Source organism: Crassostrea angulata, chromosome 2, assembly GCF_025612915.1.
Source record: "Crassostrea angulata isolate pt1a10 chromosome 2, ASM2561291v2, whole genome shotgun sequence".
NCBI classification, from domain to species: Eukaryota; Metazoa; Mollusca; class Bivalvia; order Ostreida; family Ostreidae; genus Magallana; species Magallana angulata.
Window position 1 is genome coordinate 67,767,782 of NC_069112.1, and position 21,759 is coordinate 67,789,540.

A 21,759-nucleotide genomic window follows, 5' to 3' on the forward strand; every position below is an offset into this window, starting at 1 on the left:
CTTACTGCTTGCAAATGGCAGGTTTAGATCACAGGGAACTGGTGTATGGTCTCGTCCTTTTTTCCATTCCCTTTTTATGACACCCGACATCAGTTTGTGTTCGCAATATTCGTCAAACACTAATAATATCCATCAGTTTTTGTCATTCCGACTTGTTGTTTACATCGAGATTTGGGAAATTACCGGAAATCGGCGCAAGTATGTCGTAAACTTTAAGTTTGTAAATGATTAAAAAAGTAAAACCTTTTGATGTAAATGTTGATATAAATGATATTTTATGCAAATTCATAAACTTACACATTTTATATCACTGTTTTAAACCTTAAATTAAGCAAATATACCGTCGATGTGGAAATACGACAGCTCATCGCCAGACGACAGTTCGCGTTGCGCAATGAACTTGTTTTTGTCAGGTTCACATATCCTTAATATGCGTATGTAATAATTATTTCGCCAAATAATTAAAAATAAAATAAAATTAGAAGCCTGTTCTCTCTTTTATGTTATAATGGGGAATGCAAAAAACAAAATATAAAAATCCAGGATTTGGTATCAAATATGGACTTTGATTGAAACTAAATTTCAGTTACTTTATTTACAAATTATAAAAAAAAAAATGTTGCAGTAGGTGACAGAACAATGCAATGTTTGTTAGAATCTCGTACAGTGGGGTACAGTGTTGGTCAGTAGAGTACATTGCCTCTGTACAGTAGATGTACATTTAATTAACAGAAGGGAACAGTGATTATACAGAAATGGCAACGATGTCTTATAATTATTGGAAATACCAACAGATTTTGAATTCAGAAGTTAAAAGAACAGCTATAAGGGAAATTGATTGTAAATGATGTAGAAATATCATAAAGAACAAAGTAACTTGCAAAACTATCCCATTCTGTTTACGATATAATCGTTCATTGAACTAGGTTTTTTGTCGATTCCATTGTTCAAAGACAGCTTTTCTAGAGAATCTTTTAATATATATTATTAATTTCGTTAAAAGCTTTTCAAGGAGAGTTCTTTGATAGAAATTCATTCAATTTTAATTTATATTTTTTCTGCGAAAAAGATACACGTATTAGGCTGGTGGTATATAATACAAAGTGTAATTGTTTAAGCAAAGCAAAAAACAAAACCTAAAAACCATCATTTAATTTTATACTTAAATGTGAAACAAGCACAGAATGGTTCACCTTCTGATTGGTAAATATTTGAATGAAGTGATATTTACAACAGTACTGCTCTGTGTAGTATCATTGTACGAGGGAGTGACATCTGCGGTTGTTCCCGGTGAGAGGTATCGTGGTCCCGTTGTTCGGGTGTTGGAGATCATTGGACAACAGCAGTGTGTCCGAGAATGTAGACACAGACCCAAGCTATGTCGGGGAGTCAACTACCGGAAACAGGAACTGTTGTGTGAACTCGTGTCGGCCATCGACAAAACGGAAACCAATCCCGACTATGTTAGAATTGAACTTAATCAGGTATTGTTTTATCTCTTCTGTTTTTGACTGGTCAATAATACGTAAGAAATGTTCATAATACGAAGTATCAATGACATTTTTTTAAGATCAAACATTTTTAATATTGCTTGTTTTATCATATGTCCTGAGGAATTAGAGTTTGTTAGAAAAACGGGCTCCTTATGTTTAAGGGGGAATAATAAAGCATTCTTGTAAATTTACAAGATATAGAAAAATATTCTAAAAAAAAAGCTGTAAATTGTGTGCAAGAACCTTCAAATGGTTAAGAGGCTAATTTGTTTAAATCATAGCGTTTTGGATACCAATTATTTTTTTTCTGCATCTTGTAAACAATGTAAGTTAGAAAGGTAATGTTTAAATTGAATGAAAGATATATCATAGGAAAAAAGTTAAGAAACGTGAGTTTGCAAAATAAAAATTAAAAAGGATTTCTCAGGGTAAAAATGCACCGATTAACCAAAATCCCAGGTACGCTTAGTTACAATACCAATTTGAGACCTACATGTACTGTATAGTTCATAGATCGCAAATTGAAGCCAGTAAATGGAGGAACAAATAAATGATAATTATTTCTTACTTTTGAATATTGACTTGGTGTGTTTTATCAACGGCAACATACAATACATTGCAGGAACACCTATAAGTAAAGTTTCAGCGATTGAAATTCGCAAAATTTGTTATTAAAAAAACCAAACCAAACCTAACAGACAGTTACATATAATGTACATGTCTATGTTAACCAAAGTAAATAACATGATTTTATGACCATCTTGTAGACTGTAAATGTACCAGAAATGAACCAGGAATGTCTGGCGTGCTCCTCAGACGATCAGTGTGTGACACTGTCCAGTAAGAAAGTCCATTGTGTTCGAGGTGGGTTAAATGTCGATTATTTTATACAGACAATGTAAATCTCTTCATATAATATAAAATGAAACTAATAAAACAGTGATCCTCATTTCTTAAAATAATCAATATATTTGTTTCATTGATATGTCTTTTGCTGCAACACAAAGAGTTGGCACATGCTTATATTTTATTTCAAGATCAATAAAAATAAATACCCATTAAGTTCAAAAGAAACATGCATAAGTCTAGCTTATCAAAAATACAACCAATAGTCACTTAAGTGTCATAGCTTACAAAAAAATTTGTCGAGGAGTATCATATATGCATTAAATTAAGTTTCATCATGGAGAAGAAAAATCAAAATATTGTAATGACTACCACATCCCTGCAACAAATACTTCAAAAGGGACTATGAGGCCTACAATTTTAGCGAAAAACTTAAAGTCCGTAATGAAGTGTATGACCTGATATTGAGAAGGTTCAAGACTGGCGAAAATTATATCCCCATATTTGTTAACTTTCAATAAATTTTTATGTGTATAACAGTATATGCTTTCATAGATAAACTAAAACAAGGTGGCTTACTTACAACAACCTGCCGTCTCCAATCCCCTGGGAAGACAGACATTTTCCCTGTGGACATTTATTCTAATGTATAAGCTCTAAACGCTACCATGTGTAACTCACTTCTACTGTTAAAGTTTTGAATATTGAACCTTCATTGACAGATTCACCATCTGGCATTTATACCGAAATCATTTTAAGTGTTCTGCGTATTACTGATTGTGGTTAGCCAATTAATACTTTTCTATTAACAAGTCTATTTGCTTATTTAGAAATTACAACAAATTGTCGAATTTTGATCATAAAACTTCCTTATTCATTATATTCAATAATTAGGACTAAATATTAACAAGCAAATGAAGACAACTCAATGATCTGGTTATAGCTATCTAACGAAATAAAAAAATGGGTTTCTGTTCTATTTGCATCGTACTTAAAATTCCAAATACATTTACACAGTTGAAAGTTTTGCGGGATGCTATAACAATTGTATTAAAGAAACCGGAATGTTTGCCTTATGTTTAATGCTTTCAACATTAAACTCTAAAATAACAAGATAAAATGTTCCTGTTGCCTTTATCACATAATCTCAGTGCTCAGTAATAAGCCATATATACATGTACCTGACATTATTCTTTCTAATTAACACACTTTAAAAATAACCAAAACATTTTTTTCGTTGCATTTTACAAACTCTAGGGGGTGCCATTTTATAATTTAACTGCATGTTAATTGGCATTCTTATAATATCTACAGAGAGAGAGAGAGAGAGAGAGAGAGAGAGAGAGAGAGAGAGGTGGATGGTAGATTTTGGAAGAATGAAATAGATATAGAGAGAAAAGGTAAAGGGAGTGGGAATGGAAAGCGATATTATTTGTTGCTCCACATGATATTCAAATATACACATCAAAAGAATAAGGTCTTCATTGTTTAGTACTTTTAAGAAACACGTATTAAAGCCGTTGATTTTTTTATTAACGGTCAATGTATTGTATTTCCTTTAAATAATCAATACATATCTGCATTTTTGTAATATTGTTGACAGCTGTTTCAAACCTTGCGTTGCATAAGCCTGCAAAACAATCATCAACGTTAACATGGGCAGGAGTGGCCTACTCAGCCAATTTGGCAGTTGATGGCAATAACGGTACAGACTTTGTCGTAGACTTGTGTACCAGCACAGAGGGTGGAGACACGAATCCGTGGTGGTTGGTGGATCTGCAGGCTATGTATTCCATCAGATCTGTCAGAATATTCAATAGAGGAATGGACGAGTGGGGACTAGGTAAGGGTCAACAGAGACATTGAAACTATAGGTACAGTCTTCAGGTAACGACATTGTAAAACGACGTAAACTAGTGGAGTACAGCTTTGATTACATCCGTGAAACATTAAACGGGGAAAACCTTTTTATCTTTTACGTTTTTATTTTTAGCTAGGAGATAATAAGAAGAAAAAAAATATATGGAAAAAAGCAGGTTTTCGAATTATAAGTTAACAGTTTCACATTAATATATGTTTTGTTTTTTTACTTAGATGTGTCAGACCGGCTGCGGAATGCTACCGTCATTGTAGGGCTGACAGAGTCAGATGTCAACACTCCCTGTGGTTTCTTTGCTGGTCCCGGTACTTTGTCACAGCTGGTAGTCATCGCCTGTCCGACATTACCACAGGGGAGATTCGTAAAGATCTCCATAATCACTGAGTATCTCACTCTTTGTGAAGTTGAAGTGTTTGGATACTCTGTCTAATTATTATTACTGATGCCTTAACGAAACGATTCTCTTTCTGACCAAATAATTATGTATATGTTGAGGTGAGGTTTTTAATAGCTGAATGTTCAGTTTTACATCTGTATTAAAACTTTCTATTTAATGATTGCTTTAATTGTTTTTATTTATAAAACTGCAAGTACTTGATATACAAATAAAAAGCGTTTTTATAAACTATTTTATCACGTGTAGAGTATACCATCCGTGTGATAAGCCTTTGCTTTTCAAACGAATGATGTTTTAACAAATACTTCCGGGTAGACACAGCATACTGTGGAATCATTAGAATTCGTGGTGGCTCAATTTTCGTGGTATTAGAGGGTAGCCCTCGCCCACGAATTTACATCCTCAAAGAAAACTAATTATGAAAGATTTAGTTTACCTACTTAAACTGAAAACTAACGCATCCATGAAATTACATCCCCGAGAATAAGCAAAACACCCACAATCCACGAAAATTGGCCCACACGAAATAACATGAATCCACAGTAGTTGCAGGTCTTCAGCTCCCGGTCTTAAATAAATTAAGATGGACGACCAGGGAGCTACAGTGCCAACCATTGAAAAAATTGTATATTTATTGCCCGCAAAAATCTGCAATAGTTTTGGACTGATTACTCTTCTGTGAAAACAAGTAATATCATTCAATTGTGCATGCAATTTACTACTGATATCGTCTCCTTACTTGCCTCAGATTTTCTTCGGAGAACGCTATACCGACCTCGGAAAATTAAGAATGTTAAATTTTTAGCGAGATCGAGAGTCACCATTGTTACATGTAAACAAACTGCAACACTTCTCTTTACGGGGCTGGTAATGGTGCTTTAAAGGAGACAATATCAGTAGAAATGGCATGGCGAATTTAATGGTGCTAATTGTGTTCACAGAATCATTCCAAAACTAGCGCACGTTTATGTTCGCAATAAGTATTCAGTATTTCCACTTTTATTCCACCACACGTATCTCAATGTTTTCAACTTCGAATCATTAGGCCAGTGTTTGTTTTAAAAAACATGAACAATTGTTTCTCGTTCGAGTCAATTCAACTACATAGAATTCGCAATTCCGTGTATGTTAACAACGTAATTATTCAAGTATTCTGATCAGTATTTCCATCAAATGAAGTAATTAAGCTCTAAGAAAAATTGAGAGATAAAATAATATTTTTAAGTTTATTTCAGTGAAATTTTACATAAAAACAGTTAAATTAACTCCGAAATAATAACTAACTTGTATTGCACGATGTCATTATTCTGCCTCAAGAAGACAGATAGCTTATCAATGACTTATTCCTGAATTCGGTAAAAAGCTACAATAAAACGAAATGATAATAAGTACATAATTAACTCAAATATGACACCAAATTACACATTTCCTCAATTTCCTTAAAGCTAAACACTGCTCGTAAATATGCACTTGCGCCGTATTTCTCTATTACCACCGTTATCTCTACAACCCCTTTATAAGCTGCAGACCTCTTCACAGTTAAAACTATTTCGCTGTAGAGGTCTCACCTGTGTGGACATACATTTTGCCTCGCCTTGTTACTCGATCGCAATAAAAATATAAAGCTTTACGCACTTTTTTCATGCCTAGAGAATATTATCACCAAATAAACTGGTCAAAATATAATAACAAACTGAATATGCAAATAAAATAAGAACTAAATGCATAAAAATCCAAAGACCACGAAAGGAATACTATACCTCAGCGACGAGTTTCCGGTGTAACGAAATCGAAGGGTTCATACACCAGGTACCTGTGTGGCGGTGACAATTTACGAGCGGTGTTCAGCTTTAAGACAATATTAGGGTTCTGAGCAATTCATGCATTCAGCACACATTATATAGAAAACAAGCATATACTGCAAACATACATGTGTTTGACCTATTTTTGACGCTACAGATTGACCGTAGAATAAAGTTTAAATCTTCATACACAATATCATGAATTATAACTATTAGATGCACGTTTACAATACTTATTTCTATTATATTAGGACAACAATCATTTCGCTAATTATAAAGTTTATCCCCCCTTTCTTAGGAAAACAATGGAAAATATATAAAATAGGACGAACTTTAAATTGGTCAATAACCAAAAGGGTTTACGGAAAAGGGTCGCCAAGCAAAGTTCTGGATATTTCACTATTTTTAATAAACACTTGGTTGAGGTAAAAAACAAGAAGGTTAAATTGCTACTTAAAGGGGCATGGTAACGATTTCGGTCAATTTTTTTTTCTGTTTTTATTATTTGCAATGCTTTAGGAATGCATTTCTAATGATTAAATGAAATGTGGATGCCAGAACCACAACCTCTGCTTAATTTCGTGGGAAAAGTTTTTAAACATTATGTGAAGTTGTGTTTTTTATACATACATTTAGGTAATTTGTAGGAGTCAAACAATATAGATCACTGCTTTAGAAGACCTCTTCGTGAACTTCTTGCAAACAATGACGCTAAATGAAGACTCCTGAAATTACATCAACAGCGGGACCAAAAAACTTCATAGATCACTCACATCAACAACGAAATTTTGTTGTAAAAAAATAAAGTAATTAATAAAATATAATGATAATAACATTAAATATATTTTTTCAACCTTAAATACAACATCCCATCTAATGGTCTCATGTGTGTACGACCGTAAGCCTACCCCCCCCCCCCCCCCACCTCAAACACTCACACTGGTTTTTACGAAATTTCATTTTACTAATGTATAGTAGAACATATAACTGTTAACAACTCTGTTAATAAATCCACGCCTTATCGTCTTTACATAATACAATGAACTTTTGGTATTCGATAAGAATCTTTATATCGGGATCGATATCCTAAATAATTTAACACAACGTTATCAAAATCCCGCGAAGAAGTTAGTAAGAATGGCACGGTTAACGCGGTTGTCTCTTTTGTTGTGCGTAGCCTGCATGTCTTTGACTTTCTTCTTTGGATCAGGCTTCTCTCAGATGCAGTTTGGATTATTGTGCAAGGATTACGGTTCATGTGATTGGAAACCAAATACGGTATACACTGGATGCTTGTCCAGTGATGTAACTGTTTTAACATTTGAACGATTTGATTCAAGCAGTCACGTAGCGTTGTCCTGCACGTCAGTACAGTTGATTTATATTGAAAATACAGAGCTCACGTGCAGTGAAATTTCTACTCTTTTTACAACGCTGAGACCCCTTTTAGTTCAAATCACCGACCCTTTGTCTTCTTGCGTAAGTATTGACTATAAATCAAAAATAATTTAGAGTCACATGAAGGGGGGGTGTCTCTTTCAATTTTTATTTTGCACACATTAGAAGCATGTTGTGAATGTTTTATTGTTCATATCATAGGAGGTTACCCCGTATCTTACTACATATATGATGCATGGAGGATCTACCAGGGGTGTGGAGGTTAATATTTTTTATTATTATTTTTTTCTGCAATTTATTATTAATTTTTGCATCATGTACATGTTATAATTTAATGTGTTTTAGACCATTCAACACCCTGCCACGGATCTTAAAATAAAATCCCAAGAAGAGAGCTTACAGGAGACTCACCTCTCTGCAAGGAGGATCTACCAAGGGAGTGGAGGTTGATAATTATTTTTTTCTGCAATTTAATATGTATTGTCCCCAAACTATGGCCGTCACTGTATTAATTTTTGCATCATTTACATAATATAATTTAATATTTTCAAAACATTGTGTAACCATTAGCCTAAAATTTATTTTACTGTATGCGAATTCCGTGGTTAATGTTTAATGCCCCAAAAATTGTCGTTTGAATGCGTTTTTATAGGTTCTGTTCATCCGCGCACAGTTTTCTATATAAACCATTGTACGAAGTGTTTAGAAACAGACTATAGGGTAGCAAGGGATAGTTTGGAATAAAGTACCTGTCAATATTTTTGTAAAATTGAGAGTTGCTGTACTTGAAGGCTTATGAGTGTTGCTAAAATTCATGAAAGGATTTTTAATGATTATCATTAGTTAGAGGGGTGTGTCTTGTTGAAATTGATATGCAATATGTAGGCCCCTTATGTTAGGTACATGAGAATCAGAAGTAAAACGCGAAACCTGCGGCTATGACTGTTGTGCTGACTTTACACATTGAAATTGCAAGTTAGAGACGGGAGGTAAAATAACACAAAAAGTAGGTGCATGGGACATTGTAAACTATACACCGGTAAGTTTCTGACATGTGATAATGCAACATGCACGCGGTACGGAAGGTCAACCCTCTGCAGAGAATTAGCTTGGGGAGGTCTAAAAAGCTGAAAAATCATGAAAAATTAGCAAAATATGAAAGGGTCGAAATCTCATAAAAACCAGTATGTAGAGAATTTTACAGGTTTTGACTAGTCATTTTCTTCAGAAATTGGTGATTGGCCTTATAAGAGTGAATTAAAGGTATTTGTGCTGAATGGGAACAGAGGAAATTCTAGTTACAGAGTTCCGATGACATGCATCCCTTGGCTACAATGAATTGTATCAAAAAAACTGTCCTCTGCCACCTAGGCGACCTTGACAGGAACTCTTCTACGTTGGAGGTGTGAAGGAATATGAAACTGAATAGAAAAATCAACAAGTATATATTTTGTGGGATTTAAACCATTTTAAGGTAGGAAACAAACATTTTATGACGATAGAGAGTTAAAGAGTCTAAAGTGAAAAAATGAAGCGGGTAGTTAATTCAAATATACGTATTTCTATCGTAACAATCGGCCGAAGTTGAGGCAGATTTTCCCGAATCACTTTGTGTGGCACTGGACTGAGATTCGGAAGAGACGTCCGTCAAAAATTTTTCAGTCTCGACGAATCTCGCTGAGATTAGGTTATGGTGTCCATGAAGACTTCTACCAAATTTGTGAAATTTATGGCCCCTGTCTCAGGGGTTCAGGCTCTAAGGTAGGGCCAATATAGCCATATAGTAAAAATGTAGTAAATCTTAGAAGATCTTCTTCTCTACTCCCATATATATTTGTTAAAAACTAAATGCATGATTATGATGTCCATGAAGCCCTCTACCTACATTGTGAAATTAATGGCTCCTTGGTCAGGGGTTCTGGCTTAAAGGTGGGGCCAATATGGCCATATAGTAAAAATGAATTAAATCTTTGAAAATCTCTTCTCTACTCCCATATAATAAATTTTTATTTTAAAAATTTGGAAAATAAAATAATGAGACTGAGATTAAATTTCTTTAATATTTTTTGAAAAAAATTGATAGAAAGAAAACAATTTCACAATTTCTTTATATATTTCTTATACCAGAATGTGAAGTGCTTCATCCTAGAAGGACCAGAGACGAGGGCAATAACTTCAAGGTACTCCGCAACAGGAAAGACGGCAAAGTTTCTGTTCTCATGCCTGGTCGATGAGGATACAGAACCCCACATTATAAGCACCTTTAAGGAGGATTTGAAGAACAGGCTGCTGCCTGGATCCAGTTATAAACTGCTGTCTACCACATATAATCAGTACGGATACGAACTGAAAACAGATTCAATTGTAAGTATATGTATTACAGTACAGCTGAAATCATATTTCTTTTAAATGTTTAACTTTAAAATACATTGATAAATAATTTAAATTCTTTTCCAATTTCTTATCCAATGTTTTGAAACAAGACTCCACATGGAAAACAATATCAGCTTTACAAGAACAATAAATATGTAAGCCAATGCTTATTAGTGATAACTCGATGTAATGTTTAAATATTTTAACAATAAAATGCTTTGTTTGGTGATTCATACGGGATATGAAGGTAGCGGTCATTGCAGAAAAAATACATTACCATGTTAGCGATGCCGCCACCTTCATATCCTGCATGAATCGCCAAAGAAACCATTTTATTGTTGAGTGAAGCAATGATGCAATGATGCTGGTATACACATTTGTTACGCAGCACATTCCACAACATATAAGCAGCCATTTCAAATTTATGCTCATGTTTTCCTTTTAGAAGACAGAAAATGTCACATTTAATTGCTCATTCTGCTAAAACGGTGGAGATATCAAGGTGCAAAATTCATGAGCTTTCTCGGATATCTCATATCTATTGATTGCTTAAAAAAATGTAACTGGAGATACCCTTAAATTATAACAAAATATCTGTGACCCAATGCTCACCAGTGATACCCCCGCTCTAATGTGAATATGCAAAATAAGCAAAGTTGTCATTGAACAGGAAGTTGGGGTTCGATTGGTACAAAAATATACCCCACAATATGGGCATGCCTAAACAAAAAGTGTGTTAAAATTTCAAGCATCTGCGATAAATAGTTACTGAGAAATCTTTGACGAAAATTTGTTTGAAATTTTTGGGTAAGAATAAACAGTCATCATTTAACAGGAAGTTGACGTCCGATTGGTACAAACATATATCCCAGCATATGGCATGCCTTGACAAACACTGTAAAAATTTCAAGCATCTGCGATAAATAATTGCTGAGAAATCTTTGAGGGAAATTTGTTTGAAACAAAGTCGTCTTTTAACAGGAAGTTGACGTCCGATTGGTACAAAAATAAATTCCACAATGTGGTATGCCTTTACAAACACTGTGTTAAATTTTCAATCATCTGCGATAAATAGTTGCTGAGAAATCTTTGACGGCAATTTGTTTGAAAATTTTGGCAAAATATAAACAGTCTTCTTTTAACTGGAAGTTGACATCCGATTGGTACAAAAATATATCCCACGATAAGGCATGCCTAAGCAAAAAGTGTGTTAAAATTGACAGCATCTGCGATAAAAAGTTGCCGAGAAGTCTTTGACGAAAATTTGTTTGAAAATTTTGGGTAAAAGTAAACAAAGTCATCATTTAACATGAAGTTGACGTCCGATTGGTACAAAAATATATCCCACGATATGGCATGCCTAAGCAAATAGTGTGTTAAAATTTTAGGCATTTGCGATAAATAGTTGCTGAGATGAATGCGACAGTAATTTTAGTTATGTACGGATAGACAGACACACACAAAGGTTAAACAGAATACCACCTTCTCCTTCAGAGAAAAATTTGTTTATGCATGGCGGACGATGCACAACGATGAACAAAGACCGAATTGCAATATGTTACTATTCTAACTATAACAATAGACAAAAAGCTCACGGATATCACTAAATATGTTAAAAGATAAGTTTCCTAATGGTGACATGTTTTACAGTAAATTTCATAAACTGACTGTACACAAATAATACCTTTTATCCATTATAAATTGTTATGCAGGTGATGCAGACAGGAGCCTTTTTGACAGAGAACCAAAAGCAGGTGCAAGAGGCATTCTACAGAACAACAGTCCTGGACCTCAAAGAGTCATCTGCCGTGGAAAATGGCAAGAGAATCTCCATAGGGCAAGTGAAGGTCACTGAAGTATGTAACAAACATCAAAGCTTTACCCACATTATCCTTGTGCTTTCTTATTACAGCTTGAAACAAAAATTTATTTCAGTAGTCAGTATTTTAATTTCAAAACAAAAACTTTATCAGAATGCTTTTTGACTTCTCCACACCAAATCACATATCAATATTGTTTCAGTTCAATGTAATAAGTTCAAATTATAGCAAAATAATTTAATTAGTTAATGGATTTATTCAATGTGTTTTGCCTTGCACCACACCAGATAAGGTATCAGGTTACTATATTGGCTCACATATATTTGATTTCAAATACAATAGGAACCTTTTTCTTTGACGCAACTGGCATTATAAAATCTTGAGTTATTTTTTCCTTAAACGCAAGTGGCATTTTAAAATCTGTTTTTTTTCTACTACATTCCTTTGTAATTTCTAACCTTTCAACAATCTCCACTTCATAATTACTACTTATTCATACGAATACAAAATTGCGTCTGCAGACAGACAGGGTGATACCAATATCACCCTTAACTTCGTTTGCAGGGGTATAATTAATTTAATTTTTACTGACACTTACCTTCGAATTATTCAGCATTCATTTTGAAATTAGTAATGGCCGTCTAAATCAAAGAATAATTTCTTGAACAAATTCATCCTGGAAAATCAACATTAACATTATACATATAAAATGGTGTAAATTTTTTTTATCTTCATTCAAAAGATAAATTATCTTCACATTGTGCAGTAATTTTCTGACTTATTCAAAACAAGAGGCCTGATCGCCTTGATGGTCACATGAGTAGCATTACCCTAAGACTAACCATATAAAGGTTAATGTGTTTGCATTTGGGGTACTCATATGTTTCAAGTAAAGATGTTCTCATGGGCTGAATTAATATATCTAAAGGTAGCTAAACACAGTTTCGTATAAAATCCAGGGGGGGGGGGGGGTTTCTCTGGGTAAAAGCATGATCGGTAGGGATTTTCCTGCTATTTTTATGCGGTTTACATGAAAATCAAATTTTTAAACTCTCAGTTGCATAATATAGTGAATTATCTTTCGAATACATGAAAAAAGTATGTAGAAAAATTTTAAAAATTAATTTTGTGAGACTCTAAAATAAAGGGCGGTAACTCCAAAAACATCCCGATTTTACACATGCAGAATTTCATGATTTTTTTAGCGGGTAACATAGCTCTTTAAAAAGCTGGCTAATGTACCCTGAAAATACTATGAAATGATGCCTAAGGACTTGTTCTTGAAAATGTACAGAAATAAAACTGGCTGGTTTGGTTGCATTCCGCTTTTAGGGGGAGCCTAAAATGCATGGGTGTACTGCATTTAGAGGCATCCTTTTTTTCTATTTTCCGCATGTTTTGAGTGCAAAATAAATTCTAGCATTAAGTTACATGTGCATTATTTTTAAATATTTACAAAATTCACGATTTTATCTTTCTATTGATATATAAATATATATGTAACATATTTTAACAATTTATTTTTATAGGGGTCAGTTTTGCTTGCCCCTCATCTGGAAACGTCCTTATTACGTTACATATAAAACTGTGTTTTGCACCCAAATGTTTTTGAAATAAAACTGTCAATGAATTCTTTGATGATACACAGATATAAATCGGATTTGAAAGGACTATGTGCGGTTTTATGCATTTTTTGCCCCCAAAATTAAAATTTTATAAAGAGCTTTAAAAATAAGGTGGAAGATAGTTAAAATCATCTTGAAAATAAGGGTGTATAAGGTTAACACCACAGTGACGTCATAATGTAGAAATGACGGCATAAAGATTGCCTTATTTTGATAAATTGATGTTTTGTAGCAAAATATGGGTGTTTTCTGATCGTTTTTCGACTTGGAAACATCGAGCGCAGGCTTGCTCAAGTACCATTTTTTAATATAATGTGTATAATTATCTGAAGAAAAACATATGTTAAAATCGTACTTGAGCAGACCTGCACTCTATACTTCCGAAAATGCAAAATATAAAGCAAACATGACAATATTTTCAATTTTTTGGCAAATTTGCTGGAATTGGGTCATTTAGGTGACGTCATAGATAAACAGCGAATGAGAAATGGTGACTAAAATCAAGATTAAAGTGATAGGCGTTTACTAAACAATGATTTATGAAGATTTGTTTTTTATACGATACTATTTAAAAATTGATTAAAATTGGGGGCAGATATTTGACCAAACCGCACATAGTCCTTTGCATCAATGCTATGCTATATATGTCAACTAATCAGATATACAATAAACACAAGTATGAATATTCCATACAATAACTTCATCTTGAAGGGCATATAAAACTGTAACCAAATGTTCAATAAAAATGAAGAAAAAAAAACCAGTTGCAAAATGTCACCTCAGTGACTCAGCTAGGTCAATTTTAATAAAAATCTTCATATTAAATTTTTATATGATCTATTTATTAAATTTATTAAATATATTTTTGACATTTCTAACCTTCTTCACAACTCTTCATTCTTTTTGTAGGTTGGAGAACAATTAATTTCCAATTTCTCAAAGAGGCGTCAGTTCACCCTACAGTGTGAGGGTAGGACTGCTCTCCTCACACTTGGGCAAAAGTCTGATGACGACATTATCCCAGGACTTTATGAAGTATACGCAGTACGACCAACCAACGATTTCAACGGCCAACGGTCGTACAATTCTACTCCAAGCACAGCATTCAAGGTAACAGCATGACTGATTTCAGTTTGTACTTTCAATAATCACTCTTCAGTTAGTACTTCCATTTTTCTAGACAAGCTGAAAAAGATGGATATGATATAGACCTAAAGATTTTTTTTTAAATTAATGGTTTGTTTCTGCTTTCATGCTGATTAAAAAATGTAGGGTTGCATATAATAGTACTATATAATAGTGTGTCCTCCACAATTCTACCTTTTCCTTTTTTCATTGTATATACTATATATTTATGCTTATTTACTATTTATTTACTACCTATCTATTCACTTATAAAATGTACTTCTGACTTTTGATATGTATATATACTGAATGACCTCATGTATAATTTCATGGTTTGAGTGAATAAACTGAATTGAATTGCAAGGACATATCAGTTCCTACTCAGGTCAGGGGCCAAAATTTGGCCCTATTCCCAATTGAAAATACCCTTAATAGATAGGTTCAATTTTTTTTCTAATTTAGCAGTATTTTTTTCTCCAATGGTGAACAGTGCTTAGGCCTAAGAAAAAAAATTGTTTCCGCTTTCCCGACCAACCCTAGCGTTTACCCCCCGACTCAAAACGTTTTTAAAGGATTTTTGATGGAAAAACGTTTTTTTATCCGATTTGGAAAAAAAATACTCAAAATTTTGGTCACAAAAACGCTTGAAGCAGTTACTCTTCTCACAGTTTTTTCTCAAGACCAGCTTAATAGTCAGGAATAATAGACCGACGAACCCTACTGTTTTTTTCAGCATGAAAGCGGAAAGAAACCATTTTTTTTAGGTTAGGTCTTATTTGCTGATTTCTATTGTAACAAGTGAAAAGCTGTCAATATGACAGCAAACCGGGTTTTCTTTTATGTAAACTGTATCCATAATCCATGTCAACCCTTATCCAGTGAAATGGAGTACCCTACATGTATATACAACATTTTGCCAAAAAATGACTAAGTTCAAAAGCTAGTATTTTTTTCATAAATTATCGGAAATCAAAATCCTAGCAATATGCACACCTCTGATATATGTACAATGGATCTGCAAAAGAACAACTTCCTATCTTGAGAACTGTACGAGGAGTTATCCGTACAATGAGGGTACCCTATATGCAATATTTTGCCAAAAAATGACTAAGTTCAAAAGCTGTTATTTTGTCGATAAATTATCGGAAATCAAAAACCTACCAATATGCACACCTCTGATATATGTACAATTGATCTGCAAAAGAACAACTTCCTATCTTGAGAACTGTAGGAGGAGTTATCCGTACAATGAGGGTACCCTATATGCAATATTTTGCCAAAAAATGACTAAGTTCAAAAGCTGGTATTTTTTTCATAAATTATCGGAAATCCCTCTGATATATGTACAATGGATCTGCAAAAGAACAACTTCCTATCTTGAGTACTGTACGAGGAGTTATCCGTACAATGAGGGTACCCTATATGCAACATTTTGCCAAAAAATGACTAAGTTCAAAAGCTGTTATTTTTTCGATAAATTATCAGAAATCAAAATCCTAGCAATATGCACACCTCTGATATATGTACAATTGATCTGCAAAAGAACAACTTCCTATCTTAAGAACTTTAAGAGGAGTTATCCGTACAATGAGGGTACCCTATATGCAACATTTTGCCAAAAACTGACTAAGTTCAAGAGCTGGTATTTTTAGCTCACCTGAGCTGAAAGCTCAAGTGAGCTATTCTGATCACATTTTGTCTGTCGTCCGTCTGTCCGTCCGTCCGTCTGTCCGTAAACTTTTCACATTTTCAACATCTTCTCAAGAACTACTAGGCCAATTTCAACCAAACTTGGCACAAATCATTCTTAGGCAAAGGGGATTCAAAGTTGTGAACATTAAGGGTCACACCCGTTTTCAAGGGGAGATAATTAGAAATTAATGAAAAATTTCGAGAAATTTTCAAAAATCTTGTTCTCAAGAACCAGAAAGCCAGGAAAGCTGAAACCTGTGTGGAAGCATCCTCACGTAGTGTAGATTCAAAGTTGTGAAATTCATGACCCCCAGGGGTAGGGTGGGGCCACAATGGGGGGTCGAAGTTTTACATAGGAATATATAGAGTAAATCTTTAAAAATCTTTTTCTCAGAAACTAAACAGCCAGGAAAGCTGTAACTTGTAGCATCCTCAGGTAGTGTAGATTCAAAGTTGTGAAAATCATGACCCCCGGGGGTAGGGTTGGGCCACAATGGGGGGTCGAAGTTTTACATAGGATATATAGAGTAAATCTTTAAAAATCTTTTTCTCAGAAATTAAACAGCCAGGAAAGCTGAAACTTGTGTGGAAGCATCCTCAGGTAGTGTAGATTCAAAGTTGTGAAAATCATGACCCCCGGGGGTAGGGTTGGGCCACAATTGGGGGTCGAAGTTTTACATAGGAATATATAGAGTAAATCTTTAAAAATCTTCTTCTCAGAAACTAATCAGTCAGAAAAGCTGAAACTTGTGTGGAAGCATCCTCAGGTAGTGTAGATTCAAAGTTGTGAAAATCATGACCCCTGGGGTTAGGTTGGGGCCACAATGGGGGGGTCAAAGTTTTACATAGGAATATATAGAGTAAATCTTTAAAAATCTTCTTCTCAGAAACTAAACAGCCAGGAAAGCTGAAACTTTTGTGGAAGCATCCTCAGGTAGTGTAGATTCAAAGTTGTGAAAATCATGATCCCTAGGGGTAGGGTGAGGCCACATTGGGGGGGGTGTTAAAATTTTACATAGGAATATATAGAGTAAATCTTTAAAAATCTTCTTCTCAGAAACTAATCAGCCAGAAAAGCTGAAACTTGTGGGAAGTATCTTCAGGTAGTGTAGATTCAAAGTTGTGAAAATCATGACCCCTGGGGGTAGGGTGAGGCCACATAGGGGGGGGGGGTGTTTAAGTTTTACATAGGAATAAAGAGTAAATCTTTAAAAATCTTCTTCTCAGAAACTAATCAGCAAGATGATTCTTTATAATTGTTAAGACTTTGACTCCAGGACAATTCTTCGGCCTCACAAGAAGGTTCAGAGTTTGATGTAGCGAAATATCCCATATATAAACAATTGTAAAGGATCTTTTTGAGAACTGCAATACTCAACATGTGATATGACTATAAAATTGAAGCAGGCAGCTATTTTTTCATTAGAATCTTTTTGTATTACTGTTTTGGGTTATTGCCCTTGATTTATTGATTCTTGATTATTTTAATTAATGCATCCACTGTTAACCAATTATTGTGATGATTATTTTTATACAATAATAAATATTCAATGTATATAAGTTGTTTTGCATAAGTAGTTTTGGGTTAGGCTGGATTAGTTTGTTTATTTTTGATTTCCAATTTTTAGATACTATGAATTATTCTAACCAACGATACAGAATGTGTGGTCATTTCTGCTCTGTATCGCATTAATACAAGTGTGCGGTCATACCTGCTTGTATTGGTGGTGATTGCGGCGCCTGCGTTAGGTTGAGCTGTTGGCGCAAGTGTGCGATCATCCCTGCTTGCGTTATCTCTGCTTGCGTAAACGTTGGTACCTGTTGAGTTGCGTAGGTGTGCGGTCATCCCTGCCTGCGTTACGTTGAGTCCCTATATATGTGCAGGAGCGGTGATTAAAGTCTGCTCCTGTAAATATTGGCAGCAATCAGGGCTATCCGAGTTCTAAGGGGGAAAAATGGATTTTATTTATACAGGATCTACATGTATTAATGTACATTGTCCAGATTGTATTATGACTCAATTAAGCTGACTTTATCATACCTGCTGTTCCTCAGGTGAGCGATGTGGCCCATGGGCCTCTTGTTTAGATAAATTATCAGAAATCAAAATCCTAGCCATATGCACACCTCTGATATATGTACAATTGATCTGCAAAAGAACAACTTCCTATCTTGAAAACTGTAGGAGGAGTTATACGTACAATGAGGGTACCCTTTTGGCAGCCGCCCGCCCGCCCGCCAATCCGCCCGCCCGCCATTTTCACCATTTAAATAACCGGATTTTTCCGTTGGAAAACCCGGTTAAAAATACTTTGTAAAATAACCAAAGTGACCAAATTTTCTACCATAAGTATAAAAATCTTCAATATTTCACCTTTACACTATCAATGGGAGTTCTAATTATTTCATCCAAATCAAATAAAAGTTTAATCATGAATAAAGAACTAATAATCATATTAAGATAATATCATTAATTAATTCCATACTTTACAGACTGTAGAGGAAGATGCTCCAGTGCCATTTGAGGGAGAAATTACATCCGTATGCTTCGAAAGGTACATCAAACTGTTATCTTTGCCTCCAACACCAATGACAAAAGCCAGAAGGAGTGTATTAATGGTTTGCATACAACATGGGTTTTTGTCCTATTTTATAGCTGCATGGGTCCACTGTACTGAGAATTGAAAAACAAGAAAGTATTCAAAATGAGGCAAATTTTAAAAACTTCCTAGTTTTATTATTCATGCTATAAAGAATAAAAATGGGGTGTCAATAAAGACATCTAACTAAGATTTTTTCTTTAAATGAATTTAATAGTATGTCATTCACAGATCTTAAACCTTATTAAAGCCCTCCAAATATGATGGAAACAGTAACTTTGGAAAGACCACGATAACAGTTTTACTTTATAAATACAAAATTACAATATATAATACTGGCATGAGACCAAGTCTCGTCAAACACCAGTTCTCACCAGTGCATAACATCATTTCGATGTATATTGCATACCCCTACCTCCTTTACTACCATAACTGTGTCACTTTCTTGAAACTTGTCGTCCTTTAAAAACAAGTGCAATTACGTCATTTTTAGCATCTTGGAAATATTCAACCATATGTCAACAATTTTACAACTGATACATTCAAAAATGGGTCAAAACATAACACGTTTACACCTTGTTCATATTATACACCATTTAACATGTTTATTACATAAAATCAGCAAGCACTAAAACATTGAAATCCATGAAATGCAGGCCCTTCAATCATTAGCAATGGTCAATCATTTTTAGAGATATCAAGGTGAACTAATTCACAAAATACATTTTTGATTTAGGATTTTAGGTCCCTAATACATTTTTTTTCAGTCTGCATTAGCATTTATGCACTACACTTGATGATAACACTAGATCGCTCATGCAGTAACTTTTGCCTTTTACTGGGTTTAGACATATACATTATATCATTATTTACATATGCTACATTTAAAAAATGTAATCAAAAAATAATATGTATTCATTAATGATATAAAATATTTTAAATATGTAAGGACAAAAATCAAATGGCATCCATACATTCTGTAAAAGTCACTGTGATTGTTGTAAAAAGAACCCAATTTTTATTTTGGCGATCATTTCATTTTGATATCAATTTAAATTGTATGCATATTATAAATTGGCCTAGATCTATCTACAAATTAAGTTTAAACTAAATTGTTAATGTGTCTTCATCACCTGACATATCAAAGATGGTACGGTATGGTAAAATATCTGCCCTCAAGTTTAACCAATTTATTGATATAATCGAACTAAAATCAAATCTTCATAAATCAAAGTACAGAGGATGCATATTACTTAAATTTTGATTTTGACTAGTCATTCGCTGCTTATATCTGAGTTCACCTTTTAAATAACCCAATTTCCACAATTTTGCAAACAAATGATAATATTGTCACTTTTTCTTCATATTTTGCAATATATTATATTTCGGAAGTATAGAGCTCAGGTCTGCTCAAATATGATTAAAACATGATTGTTTTCTTCATATAATTATACACATCAAATTAGAAAATGGTACTTGAGCAAGACTGCACAAAATACTTCCCAGTCAAAAAACCATTGCAAAACACCCATATTTTGCTACAAAAAATCAGTTCATCAAAATAAGTATCTTCATGATGTCATTTCTACATGATGGCGTCACTGTGCGGGGTGATAATCTTTACACAATATGATTACAACTAGCTTCCATCTTATGAAAGGCGTAAAGCTCTTTATGAGGGTGAAAATGCTTAATATTGCACAAAGTCCTTTATAATTAATAATGTTCAGGTTATATTTTGTTATTGCAAATGAAAAAACCCCCACAAAGAACAGAAACGCAGGATATTTTCAATTCTGCTTATGGTGATGAAATTTAGGTACTCGAGAGATATAATTCTATATAATGATAAAATGACATAGTTTAATTCTGATTGTAACACATAATTTGATTGGTTAGACAAGTTCTTATATATTTCATATACTAAAAATCAAATTCATTCCTTAAATAACATTGCACAGATGAAAAATGGTCCTTGGCTAGAATTTGTAATATGTAATCATATATTCTTACCAAAAAATGCAATATTTAAAGTTGTAACATTGCCCGGTTTAATGTAAATCAACTTAAGCAAGTCCAATCCAGTGGTATTATTGTCCCCAATAAGTTCATCAGACATGCAAATAAAAAAAAGACAATTGATATAAATGTAAAGTTTTAAATCGCTGTTTATCTTTTTCTTAGAGTGTACATGTAAAGTCCCCAGAAATCGAGTCTTTTGTTTTCGATTTTCAGTTTTTGTTTTGTTTTCTTTACATAGAATAAACACGCTTCTAAATGTTTTCGTTGTTGTTGTCTCTCTATTATTTGTCCTTGATATAAAAACTTAATTAAGGTACTTCACTACACCTAGACTTATACTTATAAGACACTACGTCATAATCAAGTATTTTTGTGCTGATTTGAGAAACTATTTGAAGGTGTAGTGACGTAAGTACTATAGGCGTCTGTTTAACCCCACAAAACAATGGGCTATTGTTTAAAACAGAACAATAGGAGAACAATGGGGGAGTATCGATTTTAACCCCCCAACAACACCTGTCCCCCTAAGATTTTTAACCCCACAACACAACGCAGCACAGTTAAGGCTGTCAATAAACTCCGTTCAGACAAAAAGTACGGGAAATGTGCATTATGACATCACAGTATATTACAAACCTCAAAAGTACTTATTAATTTATTTATTAGTAAAATTAACTTATACTAATC

At 33.9% G+C, this 21,759-nt stretch overlaps 1 pseudogene; it reads left to right on the forward strand.

Moving 5' to 3' along the window:
- Positions 1 to 21,759, forward strand: part of LOC128174768 (uncharacterized) — a 264,137-nt pseudogene that overhangs the window by 168,076 nt on the left and 74,302 nt on the right.